Source organism: Rhinolophus sinicus, chromosome 1, assembly GCF_057876585.1.
Source record: "Rhinolophus sinicus isolate RSI-liver-muscle chromosome 1, RSI-T2T, whole genome shotgun sequence".
Lineage (NCBI taxonomy): Eukaryota > Metazoa > Chordata > Mammalia > Chiroptera > Rhinolophidae > Rhinolophus > Rhinolophus sinicus.
Genome location: NC_142501.1, coordinates 88,323,696 through 88,343,816, shown reverse-complemented (window position 1 = coordinate 88,343,816; position 20,121 = coordinate 88,323,696). Strand labels below are relative to the sequence as shown.

The window sequence follows — 20,121 nt, the reverse complement described above, 5'->3', positions numbered from 1 at the left end:
TTTTGGTTTTAGAATGAAATGTGATTTCGGTGGGGAGGTGAAAGCAGTGCGCATATTTTTAAAAATCATTTAAATGTTTTATGAAAGTAATGCATGCACAGTTTGGGAAGCCAAATAATACTCTAAGGCTTCTAAGGAAAATCAGCCGCCCTGCCTTTCTCTTATGGAAGACTTCAGAGACAACAACTTTAAATTTTTTCAGGTTTGTTTCTGGTATTTACCCTTGTTTTTCTCAATCAATGCTTACATTGCTATTTCTTGATTTCTTTTTTCATTTAACAAATATTTATAAAGCTCCTACTTCGTGCTGCTCACTAAGCTTGGGTACATTAGTGAATAAATCATCAATAGATGTAAATTCCCTGCCCTCATAGAGGTTTCACTCCATTGGGGAGAATAAGCAAATCTTTAACTATCACTCTGATTATCTCATTATATAGAGGACGTGCTCTATACAGAAAGATATAGAGGAAAATGAGCACTCATGAGGGTAATGTAGGGAATGTTGAGGGAAAAATGCAATGTTAAATAAGGGAGTGGGAGAAGTGGGTGACCTTACTGAGAAGATGGCATCTGAACAAAGACCAGATGGGAGGGAGAGCCCTGTGGATATGTGGGGGAAGGGCATTCTAAGCAAAGGGAACAGCAAGTGCAAAGACCCTGAGGTGGGAGGTCATATGTGGCCCTTATTGCTGGAGGAAGGTGAACGAGGGGAGAGCAATAAGGAATAAATTAGACTGAATTGGGGCAACACGATTGCATAGGGCCTTGTAAGCTGCTATAAGGACTGATTTTCATCCTGGGCAATGGGACATTACCTCTTCTCTTTCTATGAAACCCCACTTTCTCTGCTTCCAGCATAATTTACTGGTTAAATCAATGCTTCGTGTTTATATCGTTATCCCTATCAAATATTATTTTTTGCATTGCCAAGCAGTATATTATAATAATGCTCACTTAGTCTCTTGTAAACATTTTGTTAATAATTTCCTAATTTTCTTCACCTGCTTAATTTTCTTTGTACGTATTTATAATTCTTTCCAAACTCTCCAACAGAGTTGGAAAACCTACCTAAACACCATTTTCCATGCAATCAAACGCATCGGGCTTTCTATCTGTTCCTTTTTCCCCTGAAGTCTTCCATTCTCCCACTCCAGTTTTGCCTCCTGTCTCTCTGGCTCTGCACAGCTTTTGTCCTGGGGATTCATTTTCTTCTCTCCCATGTTGGGTCTCCATTTTCCTGTACTGCGTCTCTTCTTCTTTCGTTTGCTTCTTCTTTTGGTGGAGCAAATCCTCCACTAGTTCTCTAACAAAGGGTAAAGGGGAGGTATGTTTTTGAAACTTTGCATGCCTAAAAATGCTTTTCTCAAACTTCATTATGGTTAGATGGGTGTAAAAATCCGGGATGGCTGTCATTTTTCTTCAGAATTTTGAAGGTATTGCTCCACTGCGTCTGAACTTCCAATCCTGCTGTGAGAAGTCGATGCTGTCTGATTTCTGTGGATGCGGCATTTCTCCATCTAGAAGTTGTTAGCCTCTTCTCTTTATCCCTGGTGCCCTGCAATATCCTGGCTCTGTACCTGTGTATTTGTGTATTGGGCATAGATAAAATAGAGGATGCACATTATATTCGAATTTCAGATAAACTATGAGCAATGTTTGCAATATTTGGGACATACTTTTACTAAGAGATTTTCATAAACTCGCTGTTTATGAAATTCAGTTTAACTGCGTATCCTTCTTTGTTTATATTTGTTTGTTTTTGCTAGACCTGGCAACCTTAGAACTTGAACTTTTTAATCTGGAGAATTGTGTCTTTCCATTCTGGGATATTTTCAAGTATTTTGTGTATTTCTTTTCCTTTAAATTAAAATATTAGTCTAAGCTTAAAACGATAAAATATTTCAACAAGGCTTATAACAAAGTTATTTATTGTTGTTGTTGTCTTTGTAACAGTCCGTGGCCCCATCCCTATCTTGCACTCCCCAGAAACAATCTCTTTCAATTCTTTAGCTTTTTCTTCTATTAGGTTAGTGCAAAGTAAGTAATTGTGTTTTTTACAATACTTTTTAACCTCTTAAACTGCAATTAATTTTGTGCCAACCTAATACATTTGCCACTGTATTTCTCAATAACACACATTCCCTCTTTCCCCCTTATTTTTCAAGTCGTAGGAAAGTTGACTTCCCACCATGGAAGGTAAGGATTTAGCTTTCTTGCACCGTCCACCATTCTTCTCCACATGCTTCTGAACCACTGTGGTATAAATGTCAAGGCAGCCCTGGGATAAAGCCCGCGGTGTATAATTTACTGCCATAACATGAGAACTGAGCCTAATGCAGACCCCTGGCATTTGGAAATTGTGCCCAGACACCTGACACAGCTCAACATTTGAACACAGAAGTGCTTGTACAGGCCTCTCCCAGTCACAAGCCTGAAAGGAGAGCGATCAGATTTCTGTTTACTTCCCTGTGGAACAATACAAAACTGCATTTTGACCATGTGCTAAAGTGTTATCTTTCATTTGATGACCACTGGAATTTCACACAGAAACAAAGGTTTTTGTTTTGTTTCATTTCATTTTCAACTACTTTGTGGGAGTCATTGCACGTGGACAAAGCCAGTGGAAAGCATCGGGTGACATCCTTATAGGCCTGACACTAGATGCTCATCAACACTTAGCCACGAGGCAAGCTGCTGCCTGCAGAACCCCAGGCTTGCAGTACGCATTGGGGTCATACCTGTGCTTTAGCAAAATTACACGTTACTCCATGTTATGGACCTTGGGGCTTGCTCTCACATAATTGAAATGATAAATATTAAATCTTTTTATCCATAGGAGTTTACTGCATAGGCACAGTCATATCTAATGACATTTTTGTGACTCTTAACCTGTTCCAAAGCAGTTTCACAAGCATTTGATCCTCGTGGTAGCCCTGAGAAACTGGGGACGCACCTGATCGCTGTCATTCCTGTTTTATGAGTACATGTGTGGGAACAGAATAGCAAGCAATTATTGGTTTTATTTGTTTTGGGACAAACCCAGTCTGTTCTTAAAGGGCTTAGTGTAGTTATAGCATCACAGGCATCATATATGGATGGATAAGTGAGGGGCCTAACTGTCTTTGCCCAGTGCAAGGGAGAGGCAGACATTAAACACAGGACTTAGGGCCTCCAATCTCACACACTTTCTAATAGAAAACAATTGTGTATGCCTTGGGACAGACGGTAAGGCGGCAGGAAATCAGGGAAGAGAAAGATCACTCATGTTGGGATGGCCAGAGACGCTCATGAAAGTGGTGGGCTGGGCTGAGCCTGGAGGGTGGTGAGACTGAGGCTGGGGGAGGGAGACAGGAGCATTCGGTGGGTGGGCCGAGGGAGGGGCCAAGCTGTGGCTAGAACTCTTTCATGGAGGGAGGATATGCCTGATACACACAGAGTGTCAGAGATGGACCCCTGGGACCAAGGTACACAGTGCTGGATATTAGAGAGCAGGGGACCCAGCTGAGCAGATTGTATGAAGCTTCCCTTTCCAGGGGCTGGAAGTCAAGAAAAATTCTTGGACTTGATTCTTAGGGTGCTAAGGGGCCAGTAAATGTAGATAATTAATGACATAGTATGTACGAGCAACTTCTGAGGAGTGGCTTCAGGTTGGCCATGCTCAGCAGTGGCTGATGGGTTGCAGGGGCCTTTGTGGGGGATTGGCGTGGAAGGTATGGTTTGAGCAAACCAGAGAGACCAGAAATAGGGCTAGGTGGGGAACCACTATGCAAATGCCAGAGGAGCTGAGGAAAGACGCCAGAGGGTGTTTCCTGGCTCCCTGGTGCCGTTTATCTTGCAGCAGACCCTGAGATCACTAAACTATACTTCCTTTTGTTCTGATTCTTCCCTGGCAGGGAAAAGGCTGGCACAGTGGTCCAAGCAAGGAGACCTACACACAGGTGTGATAGCGGCCGGACAGAGAGGGCCTGGACATTTAACTTCTCCAGAGGACGAGATCCCTCCTTGGGCAATCCAGCCTGACACCCCTCCAGTGACCCCCCACATCAGTGACCAGATTAGAAGAAACTGAGACTGAACCCGCTGGCATTAAAGATGGGCCCCAAGATGCTGGAGTGAGGCAATAGGGAGAGGTGAAAGCTGGTGGTGTGGGCAAAAGAGACCAGGTACAAGGAGGTCTGAGGTCAAAGGATGGCAGAAAGTGCATACCACAGACCCACCCGGGGAAAAAGTGGCCATGGAAGACTAACAAATAAATATATGGCAAATCTCAGAGGCTATGTGTTTTGCTGCATGGACACATTAACAGCTAAGTTAAGCAGACAGGTCAAGTATTCATGACAAACGTAGGCAGGTTTCCAAGATGCTAGAACACCCAGCCAGCTTCCCAGGTGCTATCAGAAAAGGTACTTGATTGCTCTCTGCAGCAACCCCACCCTGGACAGGGGACACTCTCCAAGTGTCAGCCTGTGGGCAAATGTTAAGGTCAGAGTTACGTTTCCTGTGGCTTTCCCAGGTCCCAGAGGATGCTATGTGCAGGGTCCCCCAGGAGCAGGTAGAATTTCTTTCTAGTGTGTGACCGCGTTGCTCTTTTTGTGATGTGGTCAGCTGACAGCTCTTCACTCCTGGCCTGCCTGGCCCCAGGGGAGGGACAGCAAGGTCACTTCTGGGAAGTCCCTTCTCACCCTCTTACCCCTCCCCAGATCCTGTCAGGGTGCTCTGGAGGGAGGAATTCTCACTAGTAGCCACTCACCCAAGTAGCCTTTCCTCTTGGTGACAAACACATGATGCTGATTTTCTTGCCCTGAATTTACTTTCCTTATTAGGTGTTGCGAGGGGGGTACAGTTTGTTTGAACACCTGGACCTTCCCAGAGATTTTGTGAGTGCTGTGGCTTCCTTACCCGACTGCAGAAGTCTGGGCTGCAGGGACCGTGCTCTGAGCCATGTGTTCACCTAATGTCTAGTGAAGCACCTGACACAGAATTGTCACTTGTAAAATATCAGATGACGGAGTGAGTGACAACATGAATGAATGAACTGCTGACTCTGGTTAATACATACAGTTAAACCACTTCGATGCTGAAAGGCGTCTGCACCCAGCTCCTCTGTGGGGAGGGGTTTCCCCCACACCTACAAACTGTACTCAGGACACCAGCTGGGTGTCCTACACTTCAAGTCAGTTCTGAAACTATCTACCTGGAGGTAGCATCACATCCCACAGGTTGAGGCCTCAGTCCCACAGGACTGCCCCCTACCCCACACCCACTTCAGACACCAGTTGCAAGTCCAGATTGTTACTGATGCTTCTGAATGAGGTCCCCATGATTGCCTCCTCGGGTTCAATTGATTTGCTGGAATAGCACACAGAACTGAGAAAAACCTTTTACCGACGAGATCACCGGTTATCATTAAAGGATGTAAGTCAGGAACAGCCAGAGGGAGGAGACACAGAGGGCCAGCTATGTGGGAAGGGGCACCGAGCTTCCGTGCCCTTTCTAGGCTCCGCCCTCCCTGCATCTCCACATGTTCACCAACCCGGAAACTCTCTGAACCCCATTGGTTTTTACGGAGACCTGCTTACATAGGCCTGGAGGTCGTGGGGGGGTGGGGGGTGGGGAGACTGACAGTTCCAAACTTCTAATCTGGTGGTTGGTTCTCCTGGCAACCAGCCCCCTTCCATAGGGGCTTTCCAAAAGTCACCTCATTCATATAACAACACACCTCTATTTCCCTCATCACTTAGGAAATTCCAAGAGTTTTAGAGCTTTGTGCCAGAAATGGGGACAAAGATCAAATATGTTTCTTATTATAAATCATAATATCACCTATTCAAATCACTATGAACTCACACTTTGTTTACTATAAGTGAAGGGGGTTGTCAAACACCCCAGCAACACACACACACACACACACACACACGCACACACACACAACCTTTTTTCTCCAGGCTTCTCTTCTTACTAAGGAAACCCCATAAGTCTGACATCTCCTGTGTGAAGGCCTATTTTCCAAGCTGTATCTATCATTTGATTGTTTCTTTACTTAACAGGTGTTCACTAAGTGCCTACTATGCACTGGGCCAATGAATAAAACCAACAAAACCTGTGCACTTATGAAGGTGAGTTTCCGGTAGGGGGAGGCAGGCAATCGACACAATAAATAACTAAAATATATTATATTCTAGATACAAATGCAATAGAGGAAATCAGGAAATGGGGCTGTGGAATACAGCAGGAGTGGGGAGGGGTGGAGATCAGCTTAAAATAAGGGAGATAGGAAAAGCCTGACCTAGAAGGTGGTGTTTCAGTAAAGAGCAGAGGGGGTCAAGAGGGAGCCGTGTGGGGAGGGAGGGAGACATTCTAGGCAGAGGGAAGAGAACCTGCAAAGGCCTGAGGTGATAGCTGTGCTGGCACATTCTAGCTACAGCTAGGAGGCCAGAGTGGCTGGAGGGCGGTGAGCAAGCAGGAGAGGAGCTGGAGATGAGGTCAGACACAGCTGGGCAGCAGAGGCTGGGGCCAGCCAGCCAGAGTCTGGAAGGCGCCTAAAAGCACTTTGCTTGTACGTGGAATCGGAGAAGCCATTCTTCCAGGCTCTGATCAGACCAGTGCTGTGACTGGACTTCAATTTTAGCAGGATTACCAGTTAGGAAGCTGTTCAAATAATCTAGGTGACAGTAGACAGTGGTAGGGGCCAGTCTGTCAACAGTGGAGGTGGTGGGAATGGACAGATTCTGGATAAGTTTGAAGAGAGAGCCACTAGGAGGTGTTGGATGTGGGGTGTAGAGAAAGAGTGAAGGCAAGGAGGACTCCCAGGATGCGGGTTTGAGAGGTATGTGGAAAAAGGAAAGGCTGGAGGCTCGGTGCTTTCTGGCTACTGCGAGAGGCCCGGTGACCCTTCCCAGCAGCAGGCCTGCGGGGTGAGCCTCCTCCCCGATGTCTCCCTGGTGGGAGACATCAGTTTTTGTTGCCTCTGCCCTGTCTGATTTCCTGACCCCACGTCTAGGATGGGCTGCATATGAGTTTCTGTCATTAATTCTCACTCTCACTCCTCTGTCCCTCCACACATCCATCCTCTGATTTTATTCACTAGCCTCTGCATGCTTCTTACCCTCCCCACTCAAACTAGAGCAGAGGAGTCTGCTTCTCAGCCGAGTGACAGAACACCCACAGCAAAATGCCCAGAGAACTCTCGAGTACCCTTGGACCAGGGGACTACCAGCCAAGCCTATGGCCACAGAGCCGTAAAGTAAGATTGTCCGGAAGGTTCTCTTTCCTCTCAGCCCACTCCTGGGAAAGTTGGGGTCATGAGTGGCACTGACTCCAGCTGGGAAATGACAGGCGAGGTATCGTCACATCCTGGCAGGAGACAAACCAAAATGAGAATCAGGAGACCAAAAGACCCTGAGGCAGAGACAATGGGAAAGGGAAAGATGGGGTGTATGGAGTGCAGCAGCAGAACACAACAGCAGTCTGGGAAAAGAAGGAAAGTCACCGGGAAGCTGAGAACACCTCCGGGATAGTTCCTAAGGAAGGGCCATGGAGGCCTTGTCCAAAGTGGATTGGTAACGGAAGAAGGCCACCCCTTGTCGGGATGTCACAGGTGGGCAGCCTGTCCCTGCTCTCTGCCATCTGTCTGCCTTTGGAATGCACCACTCCAAGGATGACCAATGTCTTTGTTTTGAGGTGAAGTAGCAGATAACTGATTTACTAGTCTGTTTTTGGGTGCCCTAGCCTGGTATTAGAAGGATTCTCCGTCTTGAGCTCCCCTGGACTGGCTGAAGGCCAGGGAGCCCACTGGGCCACAGAAGGGGCAGTCTCAGTGCCGTTCATCAGCTCCAGTGTGTGGCAGCCATAGCATGGAAGAGTGGAGAGAACTCTGGGCTGGAAGTCTGGAGACCTGGGGGCTAGTCCTGGCTCTGCCACTAAATTCACTGTGTGGTGCATGGCAAGACGTTTCAGCGCTTATTCCTGAGTCCTCCATTTGATCTGGGAAATGGAGAATTAGGCCAAATGGTCTGCAATGTCTGTTCCCACTTAGTGATTCTGAGATTTTAACTCCATCACGTGGGTAACTGAGGGCAAACTGATTTCCATGTACACGATGGAAAAAGAAAGCCCTCTCCTTGCCTAGGGAGATCCATGTTGATTCAATTCTTATTAAGCATCTATACTCAGTGGCAAGCATTTATCATAACCAAGTGACTTTGGCTCTTGTTAAAATTATTCTGGTATCCATGCAAGAATGACACGTTTATGGATTACCTGATATAGGGTTATTGTGATGATTAAATGAGTTAATATAACAGTAGAGTGATTAGAACTGTGCCTGGTCTGTAGTAAGCATGTATAAGTGTTAACCATTATTATTACTACTACTACTATTATTACTGTTACTATTAAGGAAGAGTGGAATTCCTCAGCCTCATTTTCACAGGGCTCCAAGCTCAAGCCAACAGACCTGATGGAACACTCAGCCTGGAATCTTTGGCTCTGTGGGCCCCAGAGGAGGATCCTTCGTCTCTGAGCTCGGTCTCAGAACACAAACCAATCTGGTGGCTGGGGCAGAGAAGGAGCCATCAGGATAAGGAGCGTCAGATGGTTGTTGTGAGAGCACAGTGCAGTGAGGTTTGTGAACGTGCTTGCTGACTGGCAGGCTCCCTTCGGGCGTGGGAGGCAATGAGCAATGCTGTGGCTTCCTCCTGGATGAGCAATAGACTGTGAGCTCATCTGAGAGTCATGGCATTTTAGAGCATCTCAGAGATGGGAGATCAGCTGGTTGACCTGCACACCACCATCCCCGACATATGGAGGTAAACAAGCCCCAGAGAAGTGAAGGGAATTTGTCCACAGTGTGGCAGTGGCTGGAAGAGACTTCCTATGCAGGATGCTAGTGCTCTTGGCCAGCTGGCTTCTGGCTTGGTAATGACCCTGAGGCCTACAGTCAGAGATCAAGAGTGGTTTTCCCTGCAGCCACAGCCTCCCATGCTGGAGGTGATAAAAAACACAACAAAGTGACTTCCTCCAAAAACTTTATCTATTACTTGAGAGGACATGTATGAGAATCTTTGGGCCACCCCCATCAGCTGGGTATCCTCCAGCAGGTGCTTTCTCCATTTAAGATTCAGAGCCGGATTCCATATCTGACAACTCCACTAGAGGGAGCCACTGTCACTTGTATTTTTCCCATTGGCCTGATGGGAAACAAAGACCTTCAGAGTGGCCATTGGGGGCCCATGGCACCTCCTGGTTGGAAGAGCTCTGAGTCAGCACATGGGTCATTCCACAGAGTCTTTGCATGACCAACCAAACTTGCTGTGTGAATCCATTCAGGTCTAGGAGTCTGCACTGCCTTTCCTCTGGGGCTGTAGGGTTCTCTTCCCCAGCAGTCCCGATGAGGCTGGATGATTAGTGAATTAGGTGATGAGCATGCCTCCAACCCCCGCCCCATTCATACTTGAGCACGAGAAGGAGGTGCGGTAGTAAACATGACGCTCAGAGACCCTGGGCATGTATGGGGGAAGCCGAGGCTTTCAAGTCTCCCAGATCCCCAGGCCTGTGAAGTCCAGTGGGCAACTTGAGGGCCACCTAATTCACTAATCATCCACTGAGTCACAGAGATTTTCCAGAATCTCACCAGCCTAAGAATCAGGCTGAATTATCTTTAACTCCTACCTGCTAATCGGACCTGGAGTTAGGAGGGAATAGATGGATAGGTGACCTTGTGTAAAACCTTTTTCCTCCCGGGCACGTCTTCAACTCAGGGCCTCAGTGTCCTTCTCGGCCAAGCAGGGAGTTGATGTCAGCAATCTCCAAGATTCCTCCTGAAAGCAACAGTGGTATGCTCGGTGTGTCCTCCTGCATTGTATTTCATTTGTCGCTAACTCTTTGCTTTTTGCAGTTTGGAGCATGTTAAAAGTCATTTCTTGTCCTTACATAAGCATCTAAAAAAAACACAAAACAGTAAAAATAAAATTAGATTGACCTCCTAGAACCAGTCAACTCATCAAAATAATTCTGAGCCCTCTGTGCTTAACAGTGTCAACAGTAATTGGTGCATTTCACAGCAATAGGCTGGAAAAGTCCAAAAGCAACGCTCAGGTTTACATTCTCTATGTCAGCAATCATTTGCTTACTGTCTGGTTTCTTTCTTGGGCCTGCTTACTTTTGGCGGGCTAGCGGCCAGCTCTGTGAAATTGCCTTACATCCTGGTGACGGGGTCCTCATTACTTTTAATTTCCAAGCACTGCTCAGTCTCTCAAAGATGTTTTAATGACGGAGACTCCATTCCGAAGTGAGTTTCAATGGAAAAGAAAATGAGGAACAGTGGTGGGGGTTTAGCGGGAGTTTCCTTAGAGGCAAACCTGGGAGAAGAAATTCCTTATTTAAATCAGTACATTATTCCAATCAATGCATTATTGGTCAGAATAAGGAGGAAGTGTCTTCCAGTTTTCTTTTTTTATACCCTGCATCCCCATGATTACTGTGTAACAAACAATTTGTACTTTTTAATCCCTTCCCCTTCTTTCACCTCCACCCCCAAGCCCCTTCCATCTGGCTACCATCAGTATGTTCTCTATATCTATGAGTTTGTTTCTGTTTTGTTTATTTTGTTCTTTAGATTCCACATATAAATGAAATCACATTGCATCTGTCTTTCTCTCTTTGACACTCCACTCAGCACACGACCCTCCAGGTCCATCCATGCCGCCGCAAATGGCAAGAACCCATTCTCTTCCACGGCTGAGCACTATTCCATTGTATATATGTACCACCTCCTCTTTATCCATTCATTCATAGATGGACACCCAGGCTGCCTCCACATCTTGGCCACTGTAAACAATGCTGCAATAAACATATGGATTCACAGGTCCCCTCCAAGTAGCATTTAGGTTTCTTCAGGTAAATACTTTGAAATGGAATTACTGGGTCCTTGTCTCTTGTATAGCCTCTGTTTTAAAGTTTATTTGTCTGGTATAAATATGGATACTCCAGCTTTTATTTTTTATTTTTTATTTTTTTTTCATAATATTGGGTAACTGTTTTCTCCAGGGCCCATCAGTTCCAAGTCAAATCATTGTCCTTCAATCTAGTTGTGGAGGGCCCAGCTCAGCTCCAAGTTCAGTTGCCATGTTCAATCTAGTTGCAGGGGGCACAGCCCACCATCCCATGGGGGAATCGATCGAACTGACAACCTTGTTGTTAAGAGCATGCGCTCTAACCAGCTGAGCCATCCGGCCACGCCACCAGCAGCTCAGCTCAAGTCATTGTCTTCAGTCTAGTTGTGGAGGGCACAGCTCACTGGCCCATGTGGGACTCGAACTAGCAACCCTGTTGTTAAGAGCTAGCACTCCAACCAACTGAGCCATCCGACTGCCCTCTATGTCCTTTTTAATGCTTGTTATCTCTTTGTTGAAGTTATCACTAAGTTTCTTGAGCATTCTTATAACTGTTGTTTTGAACTCTGTCTCTGATAGGTTGCTTGATTCCATTTTGGTTAGTTCTTTTTCTGGATTTTTCTCCTGTTCTTTCATTTGGGATGTAGTTCTTTGTTTTCTCATTTGTTTCTGTTTGTTTGTTTGTCTTTCTGTTTGTTTCTATGTATTAGGTAGATCTGCTATGTCTCCCAGTCTTGGCCAGGTGGCCTTATGTAGTAGGTGTCCTGTGGGGCCCTGGCACAGTCTCCCTGGTCACCTGCTCTGGGTGCTCCAGGAGTGTCCCTTGTGTGGCTTGTGAGTGCCCTCCTGTTACAGTTGAGCCGTGATTGCTATTGGCATGTCAGTGGGTGGGACTGACCCTCAGGTTGATTGGCTGTGGGACTTGGCCACATCCACAGCTCACAGGCTACTCTGTAGGGGACTTACTCCACTGAGTGGGATTCACCCCAGTGGGCTCCAGTACCTTTTGAGACCACCCTTTGGATATGCTGCTTGTGGGGCTAATTGGGAGGTGCTTTGCTGTGGTCTGAAGCCAACCTCCAAGTATGTTGGTTTTAGGGCCTCTTGGGAGGGGCTCTGGTGCAGGCCCAGGTCACCTACTGCCTGTAAACAGCTGGGGACTACCTGGTAAGAGCTACAAAATGATTTGTGGTTGTTTGCTGCCTGTGCTAACCCTGGAGGCACATAGGAGAGACCACACTACGAACTGAGGATGTCTGCCACCAGTACTGGGCCTGGGGTAGCTCTGAAAATAGCCAGGACACTTGACCTGCTGCCACCTGCCAGCTTCCTTAAGGTTCAGCCCCTGATAAAGCCTTGTGCGGGACACAAATTGGGTGAAGGCAGCGTCTCAGGGAGTCACTAGAGTGGGAAGAGTTGTGGTCCACAGGTTAATGTAGACCCTGGTTTGGTGCCAGTGCTAAGCTTGGAGCTACTTAGCAAAAGTTTCAGAGCACACCCAGGCCACCTGCCTCCTGCCTGAGTCCTGCGGACTCAGATAGTTTTTCAAGAAAGAGAGCAATGTGGGAGGGCTGGCTGCTCTCAGAGAAAGTGTCTCTGGTGTTGGGCTAGTTGGGTGGGTTGGGGTCTTTGTGAGTCAGGTAGGTGGAGCAGTGGAGCTCACCAGGGCAATCAGATTCAGATTTGGCTGTGGTGGGGGTGGGCTCAACACAGGAAAGATGTCTCCCACCTGCCAGCTGCATGGGAGAGGACCTCATACAGGGAAAATGGTGACTGTCCTCCAGCCCTCACGCCAATGCCTGCCAAGTTACAGTCCCTCAGCTGGAGCCCAAGGTGGGTGCCCGTGAGTGAGAAAGTCTGTGTGTGGGCTGTTTAAGAGGACACATGGGTTTCCTGCAGCTTTCCATCCCACCCAAATGGTCAGAATCTCCACTGTTTTTCACAGCCAGATGTTGTGGAGGTTCCTCTTCCCGGGACCAGTACTCTGGGCTGAGGAGGCCGGTGTGGGGCTGGGGTCTCTTGCTCCTCTGGGGGGAACCTCCATGGCCGAGATATCCCTCCGGGTTCTTAACCACCACACAGAGGTTTGGGGCCAGCCCATTACGCATCTCTACTCCTTCTATAATTCTCAATGTGGTATGTTCTTTATATCCTCGGTAATAAAGCTTCTGTTCAGCCAGACTTCAGATGGTTCTCCAGGTCGATTGTTCTATAATTTAGTTGTAATTTTAATATGTTCATGGAAGGGCAGCAGGCCAAGTGTTTATCTACTCCGCCATCTTGGATCTCCTCCTCTCTTCCAGTTTTCTTTTTGCCCAATGTTTTAATAGTCAAGAAAGCCTTCTGGATATTAATAGGAGCAAAATACCAGGGCATACTTGGTCTGAGCCAGTACTTCCTCATTCTTCATTGTGGCTCGGAATCATCTGGAGAACTTGTTAAAACGCAGATTCCTGGGCTGCAACCCCCAAAGTTATTGATTCAATAGGTCTGAGAAGGGGCCCCCAAATGTGCATTTTTATCAAGCTTTCCGGTAATGCTGATGCTGTTGGTCGGGACACCACATTTTGAGCAGCACTGGCTTAGAACACAATGAGGACACCAGGCTGCCATCTACACCCAGTGCAGTGAGCACTGTGCAGGTAATAACCTGGGGATTTTAGCGGTCGGAGGAAGCAGTCAGTGCGATAAATGCATGCACAGCTAAATCGCCAAGGAAATGGGAATTGTTAGTTAATGAGTGTGGTTGTAACTAAACTATTGGCTAACTACCACGTTTGTGGGAAGCATCCCGTGTTAGTGGTATGAGCTTCTGGCCACTAGGGGGAGCCAGGACTACTTCTTCACAGGCCCAAGGGTCTGAGAAGAGGAAAAGTACTGGAGAGGGTAAGCAAAGCCTTTCAGAGAATGCGGCAACATTCTGCACGGAGGCCACACACACCACTGCAATCTTGATATACACAGACACCATGGAGAACTACGGTTCAATGGGGAGAGGGGATTGCTTCTTTTTCAAGTTTGGTTTTCCTTCCACTCTCTCAAAGTACACTCTCGTTAACACTGTTACGCAGAGAGATGACTTGTGGTAGCAGATGGAACAAAGTTTGCTATCCCTATTTTGTAGAGAGAGCAAGGAAAGAGAGAGAAAAGAGTTTGTGCAAGGAGACAGTAAGGGCGGGCTGGGCTGGTTGGACCAAAGTGTGCCCTGCCCAGGTGTGTCTGTGTCGTGGAGGAGATGCAAGCCTGGGGGTGGGCTGTGAGGCCTCGGTAGAACCCAGTGTTGTGGTGCTGACCAGGGTGTCCTTCCTGGGCGTGGGGCAGGAGAAGGAATTCTTTAGGGAGAAAAATACTGAGTAAGGCAGTCCTAGAAGCTATGAAGACAAAATAACCAAGATGTATTTTTCTTGCCCTGTACTTGCAAAGAAGTGTGGTCTGGGAGTTATCGCATGTCCCTTTTTCATGGCCCATTAGCCAGTCTCACCTGGGAATATGCATGTTCCAAGCACCACAGCAGGCAGCAGAGCCTACAGAGCGGTCGCTAACCAAGAACTAATGGGCCACCTAACATTTCTGTGGCATCCCTGTCTCTTCCTGCTTCACCATTAGGCCCTTTTCCCACAGCACCAATGAGCTTTGGAAAGAGCTTAATCTCTCACAGATTATTTGGAAGGGATTTGCATTTCAGCCATCAAAACCTTTTCTTTCTTTTTTTGGCATGAAAGTGGCCACGTAGTGGTTTGGAAGAAAAATTATGGATCCAGGTAACATTGGGACACGTGCGATCATTGGTGGGCTGGGTGTGTATTTTGAACCCTAACTCATTTGAAGGACACATTTCTCTGGTGTTTCTGTGCATGTGTGTGTCTTTGTGTGCATGTGGGTGTACAGCCTCTATGGCAAATTACAGGACATCCACTGTAAAAATTTAGTTTGGGGATGTGGTAAATATTTCCTGGGCCCACCCATACTTCTCCTAAGAGATCCTACCTCTCACCTCCAATGATCCTCCAGTTAGCTTATTAACATTGGTCCCGTGACCAATACAAACAAATCATTTGTTCAGATACAGCCCCCCCATTAGAACTAAATGGAGGGACCAGCAGCCTTTCTTCTCAGGCTGCAGCCTAATTTTTCTCTAGCTCACTGTGATAGCTTTTTGGCATGAACAAAGGAGCAGGCTCCTTCTTTTATAGATCTAAGTGAAAAGGTGTGTGTGTGTGTGTGTGTGTGTGTGTGTGTGTTTAGACTCTATAAGCTCCTACCCCAAAACACTCTCCTTAAAGCATTTTTAGTAAGCAAATCCCTGTCTCCATGCTGGTCTGTCGTTTCCACACAGCTCTCTTACTGCTGGTATAGAAAGGAACTTAAATGAGACCAAGGGGTTCCCCTTCCCTTGCATGATATCCTGGATATAAATTCTGCTTTTCCGAGTGACAATTTCCAAAAAGCTCCTTTGTTCTTTGTTGAGTACAAAGCAGTAACTCTTTAAGACAGAGCCTCTGCACTTACTCCTCAGCTGTTCTGTTGCTGTTTGGATGGCAGGTACTTTCAGCCTCAGATCCTAGCCTGACCTATTGCTCCCCATGAAGTCTTGCTTTGGGGTACCCTTGCCACTGCACAGCTCCATTGCCAATGCAGTCCTCCATGGCTCCCTGCTGCTGTCTTGAGTGCTGCCTGGTTGCTGGGACCAGTGGGGTCCAGTGAACCCAAGTCAGGGAATAGAGAGCAGTGTTTGCTGTGGATTGCAGTTCCCATCCTTTGCCTCTCCTTGCAGGGCCCCCCCCCCCGCCCCCCCCCCCCGCCCCCGCTCAGCCTTCCCCAGTGCTGTAACTGACCCTGAACAGCAGAGGCAGGAAAGTCACTGCTCTAGTTGAATTTTGCTGCAGTTTCTTTTTTTTCTCCCCTAGATGCTGAGAGCTATTTTTAGCCAGGGATTTTTTTTCTTTTTTTTTTTGCAGGGGATCCACAGTCTATTTTTAAAGCCCTTACGGAGGCCAAACCTTGCAGTGCTCCTCACGGGGACTTTGGAGTTAGGTGGAGAGACCAGGGTAGTGGGGATGGAGGAGGGTCTTCCTGAAGATGAGAAGGTGGTCAGAAAAGGCCTAAGGAAGGTTGGCAGAAACTGGGTCCCAGGCAGGGGCAGAGGGCGCCTTACTTGGACTCGGGAGCCCATGAAAGTCCACCAGGCCCCCCTCCCCCCACCCCAGTCACTCACACCTCAGGCCAGGGAGGCTTCGAATCTGTTAATGCAGCAGCTACAATGCCATTGCCTTGGAACATGGCAGTTGATTTAGTTTACGGCATTTTCCTTTCCTTTTCCTGAATATCTGCACTCACATCTCTCCCCACCTCCCTTTCCACAGCACCATCTTGTACAGGTGAGCTGAGTTGTGGAAGTTTTGGACAACGGGTTGGGCAGGAGGCCTGTCCTGAGGGAGGAGAGGGCCTGGGTGTGCCACAGATGGTGACCAGGGGACAAAGGGCTCCGCAGGTGGCAGGGAGAAAGCAGCTAGGTAAGGATCTGATAGCTGTAGGCTCCACGAGACAGAGAGAAGGAGGAAGAAAAGAGAAAACAAGGCCTCAGAGGGCAGGGCTGCTTCTGGGAGAGCTCAGAGTCCCATGCAGCGTGACTTGGGCAGAGACGCTGACAGGGTGGGGGTGTTGTGGTGTCCTAAAGAGCCTCCCCAAGACCGTGCCTTTCCCCCACTCCCATTCCTGGCACCTAACCCCTTCCACGCCAAGCCCTGTGGGGCTGGGGAGGGCCATTCACAAGACCTGGATGGAATAGGTAGGGAGAGAGGCCTGGATGGAAAATTCCAGGCAGAGTGGGTGCACAGGCTCCTAAACTGAACCAAAGGCCTCTCTTACCTCTGCTTTCCATGCAGGGAATTGACAGAGGAAATCCGCTGAGCCTGAGCTTGAGCTTCTCTGCCGGCTTAACTGATTACACCCCTCCTTTCTCTCTCCTCATAGAACTTAGTCCATGGGGCCTGGGACTGCCCTGCAAATGGTGCCCACCTGCCCCCCAGCCCCCCTTTCCTACCATCTCTAGCTGTACCAAGGGGAGAGGAGGAAGAAGGGAAACAGGGAGTCTTTCATTCCAACTCACTTGCAGATGTTCACATGGCTCTTCAGACAAGTACAGGCTGGGGACGCTGCTGTGTGGTCCACGAGGCGATGGCAGGACCCCTGGGAAAGGCTGCCTTCCTGGGGTGGGAGCTGAGACCTGGCCTGGCTGGCTCAGCCTGCCGACATTCCGGGATGGCCTGTCCCCCCGCCCCACACTCCATCAGCTGGGGAGGAAGAGGCCAGACCTCCGTGTGCCCCTGGAAAGCCCCCATGTTCCCCAGACGCATAGCTTCCCCATTGTTACCTGCCCAAGACCCAGGCCAGTTTTACCGTGCCCCCTTTGTCTGTTACATCAGGCTCCACAAGAGCCTGTGGGACGACCGTCATCTCCATGACACCCTAAGTTTCTCAGTGGTCACTTTCTCAGTGGCGCCTTCCCTGCCCCTCTATTTGAAATTCTTATACCCCCTCCCCGTCACCTCTTAATCCCCCTTCTTGCTTAGTGTTTAGTTTATCACCATCTCACGTACCATGTATCTTACCATCTCTTGTTTGTTATCTGTCTCCTGACCTCAGTTCCATGAGGACAGGGATTTCCTTTCTTTCTTCCTTTCTTCCTTTCTTTCTTTCTTTCTTTCTTTCTTTCTTTCTTTCTTTCTTTCTTTCTTTCTTTCTTTCTTTCTTTCCTTCTTTCCTTCTTTCCTTCCTTCTTTCCTTCCTTCTTTCTTTCTTTCTTTCTTTCTTTCTTTCTTTCTTTCTTTCTTTCTTTCTTTCTTTCTTTCTTTCCTTCTTTCTTTCTTTCTTTCTTCACAACAAATGCCTCAGTTCCTAAGCCAGTGATGGCATATTTTAATATATATTTATTGAATGAATTAATAAAAAGGACAAAATGTGCCATGTTATAAGCATCCTGGGTGGCTTTTTCCCTGACTCTACAGACAAGCAGATAATTCAAGAAGGTGATATAGGGAAAATAACACCTCCCACCCCCCAATAGACACACAGAAAAGATCAGTTTAGGGCCCAGAATAACAAGTAATTCAGAAACTCAATAAGAAAGGGCTGAAGAGATCATAAGATCTAAGCCCCACATTTGTGCAGAAGAAGGAACTAAAGCCCAGAGAGGCGAAGTAACCTGCCCAGAGTCACACAGCCAATTAGTGACCAAGAGTGGAACCTGGGTTCCCTGCTCTCTAGCTACAATTCCAGCAGTTCCAGTGGCTGCTGACCCCTCAGTGCCTTAAAAGGTGTGAAAAGCATTACATTCCCTCCCAGGTCAAGGAGGCAAGTGTTTTTCTGACCTGCAGGGTAGAATTTCCCCCAAACTCAGGGCAAACAAGTCAGCAAACCAGAGTCCCCAGGTTCTCAGCCAGCTGGAGGGCCCTGGGAGGCTGCGGAAAAATCTGCCTGTGAAGACGTCTGCTCTCAGCAGGACCCACATTGTGGGGCGTAAAAAAACCCCTGTCAGCAAAGAGACAGACATTCTGCTCTGGGAGGTGATCAAGGGCTGTGTCATCCTCGTCCCCAGCACAGTGGAAATCCTCACAAAGGGTAGTTTGCTGGGGTGGGGGCAGGGGGTTGCAGTCTCCATGCTTTCCACACTTGGCGTGGCCCTCGTGGGAGTTACTGAGCTGTCAGTAGTAGCAGCTATGTCAGGACAAGGCAGTGAAACACCCCTCGTCTGGGAACAACAGTCTGTCAGCCAGCGATGGCATTAGAAACACTGGACTCCCTCCCCACACTGAATCCCATTACCCTGGAGAGACAGGTGTCCCTGAGCTCAGGGACTCTGTCATGTGGGAGAATCCAGAAACCATTATAACATACAGATCCACGAGCACAGCTTGAAATCATGGCAACTAGGTAACCAGGAAACGAGGAAACCAGGTAAGAGAACAATGATACTAATCAATAATGAAAGTGAGTGTGTACGTGTGTGCATTTTACATTTGCATGTAATGCTTGTACCAAAACAGATGTAGGGTGACTTAATTCACTATGTCATCATGCTTACAAAGTGCCAAGTGCTTTTCACACCGTGTTATGCTGCATAGCTTCACTGCAAACATCAGGTCAAGGATTTATGGTCTGGGTTTATGGTTAAGGAAACAGACGATCAGAGACGTTAAATCCCAGGTCTTAAGTCTCTCCACAGGTAAGTGGTCGACCTGGAGCTTGAAACCAAAACTGCCTGATTAAATACAAATGCCACATGGGGCTAAACAGGACTGGCTTCAGGGAGAGAGCTTGGAGCCCGTTTAGAGGGAGGGGAACCTGCCTGGAACATGCCAGCCTGGCCAGGGCCAGGCTCAGGGGTTAGAATAACCCCATCCTTCCAAGGAGTGCCCAGTCCGGCACAGTGGGTCCATTCCAGCCCTCACCTCCAGCCGCACTCCCCAGGGGCTCTCCTGGCCCGGTGCCACCACCTGTCTGCTTCTCTCCTACATGTGTGCGTGGGGAAGAGTTGCAGGGATGGCTGTGCTGATGGGAGAACGACGACAGGAAGGACCGTGGAGAGTTGGAAGCACAAGGTGAGTGGTGAGTTCAAACACACCGAGCAGGCAAGAGGGTCCACAGTCAATGTTGGTGTCTTGGACTCCGCATCCCAGAGGCCTATGGGAGAGTGAAAACAAACAACTGCCTGGCCCCATCACCCTCCTCATGCTGCCGCATTCTCTGTGCAGTGAGTTGAATGGTGGCCTCCACAGAGATAGGTCTACATTTTAACCCCTGGAACCTGTGAATGTGGTCTTATTTGGTGACACTATAAAGTGTTATTGTAGATATAATTAAGTTCAAGATCTTAAGATGCAACCATCGAAGATTATCTGGGTGGACCCTAAATCCAATATCAAGTATTCTCACCAGAGACATAGAAGAGAGGCAAGAGGAGGAGGAAGCCAAGTGAAGACTGGAAAGATTGGGGCCATCGGAACTGGAAGAGGCCAGGAAGGGTTCTCTCCTAGAGTATGACGCTGCAACACCTTGAGCTCAGACTTCTGGCCTCCAGCAATGGGAGAGAATAAATTTCTGCTGTTTAGCCACCATGTATGTGGTCATTTTACAGCAAGTGTTGGAAAATAGTACAGCCTGGAACACCCTTCTTCTCTCATCTCTTTACCTCAGCCAGCCACTCCTCCTCCTTCAGGACTCAGCC

At 47.9% G+C, this 20,121-nt stretch overlaps 1 protein-coding gene across 1 annotated transcript in view; it reads left to right on the top strand.

Moving 5' to 3' along the window:
* Positions 1-4,273, top strand: part of KCNA6 (potassium voltage-gated channel subfamily A member 6) — a 35,704-nt gene extending 31,431 nt beyond the window's left edge. Inside the window, exon 2 of the mRNA XM_088801283.1 lies at positions 3,897-4,273. The gene's annotated coding sequence lies outside the window, so the exon portion shown is untranslated. The remainder of the gene's footprint in view (positions 1-3,896) is intronic.
* Positions 4,274-20,121: the final 15,848 nt, after the last annotated feature.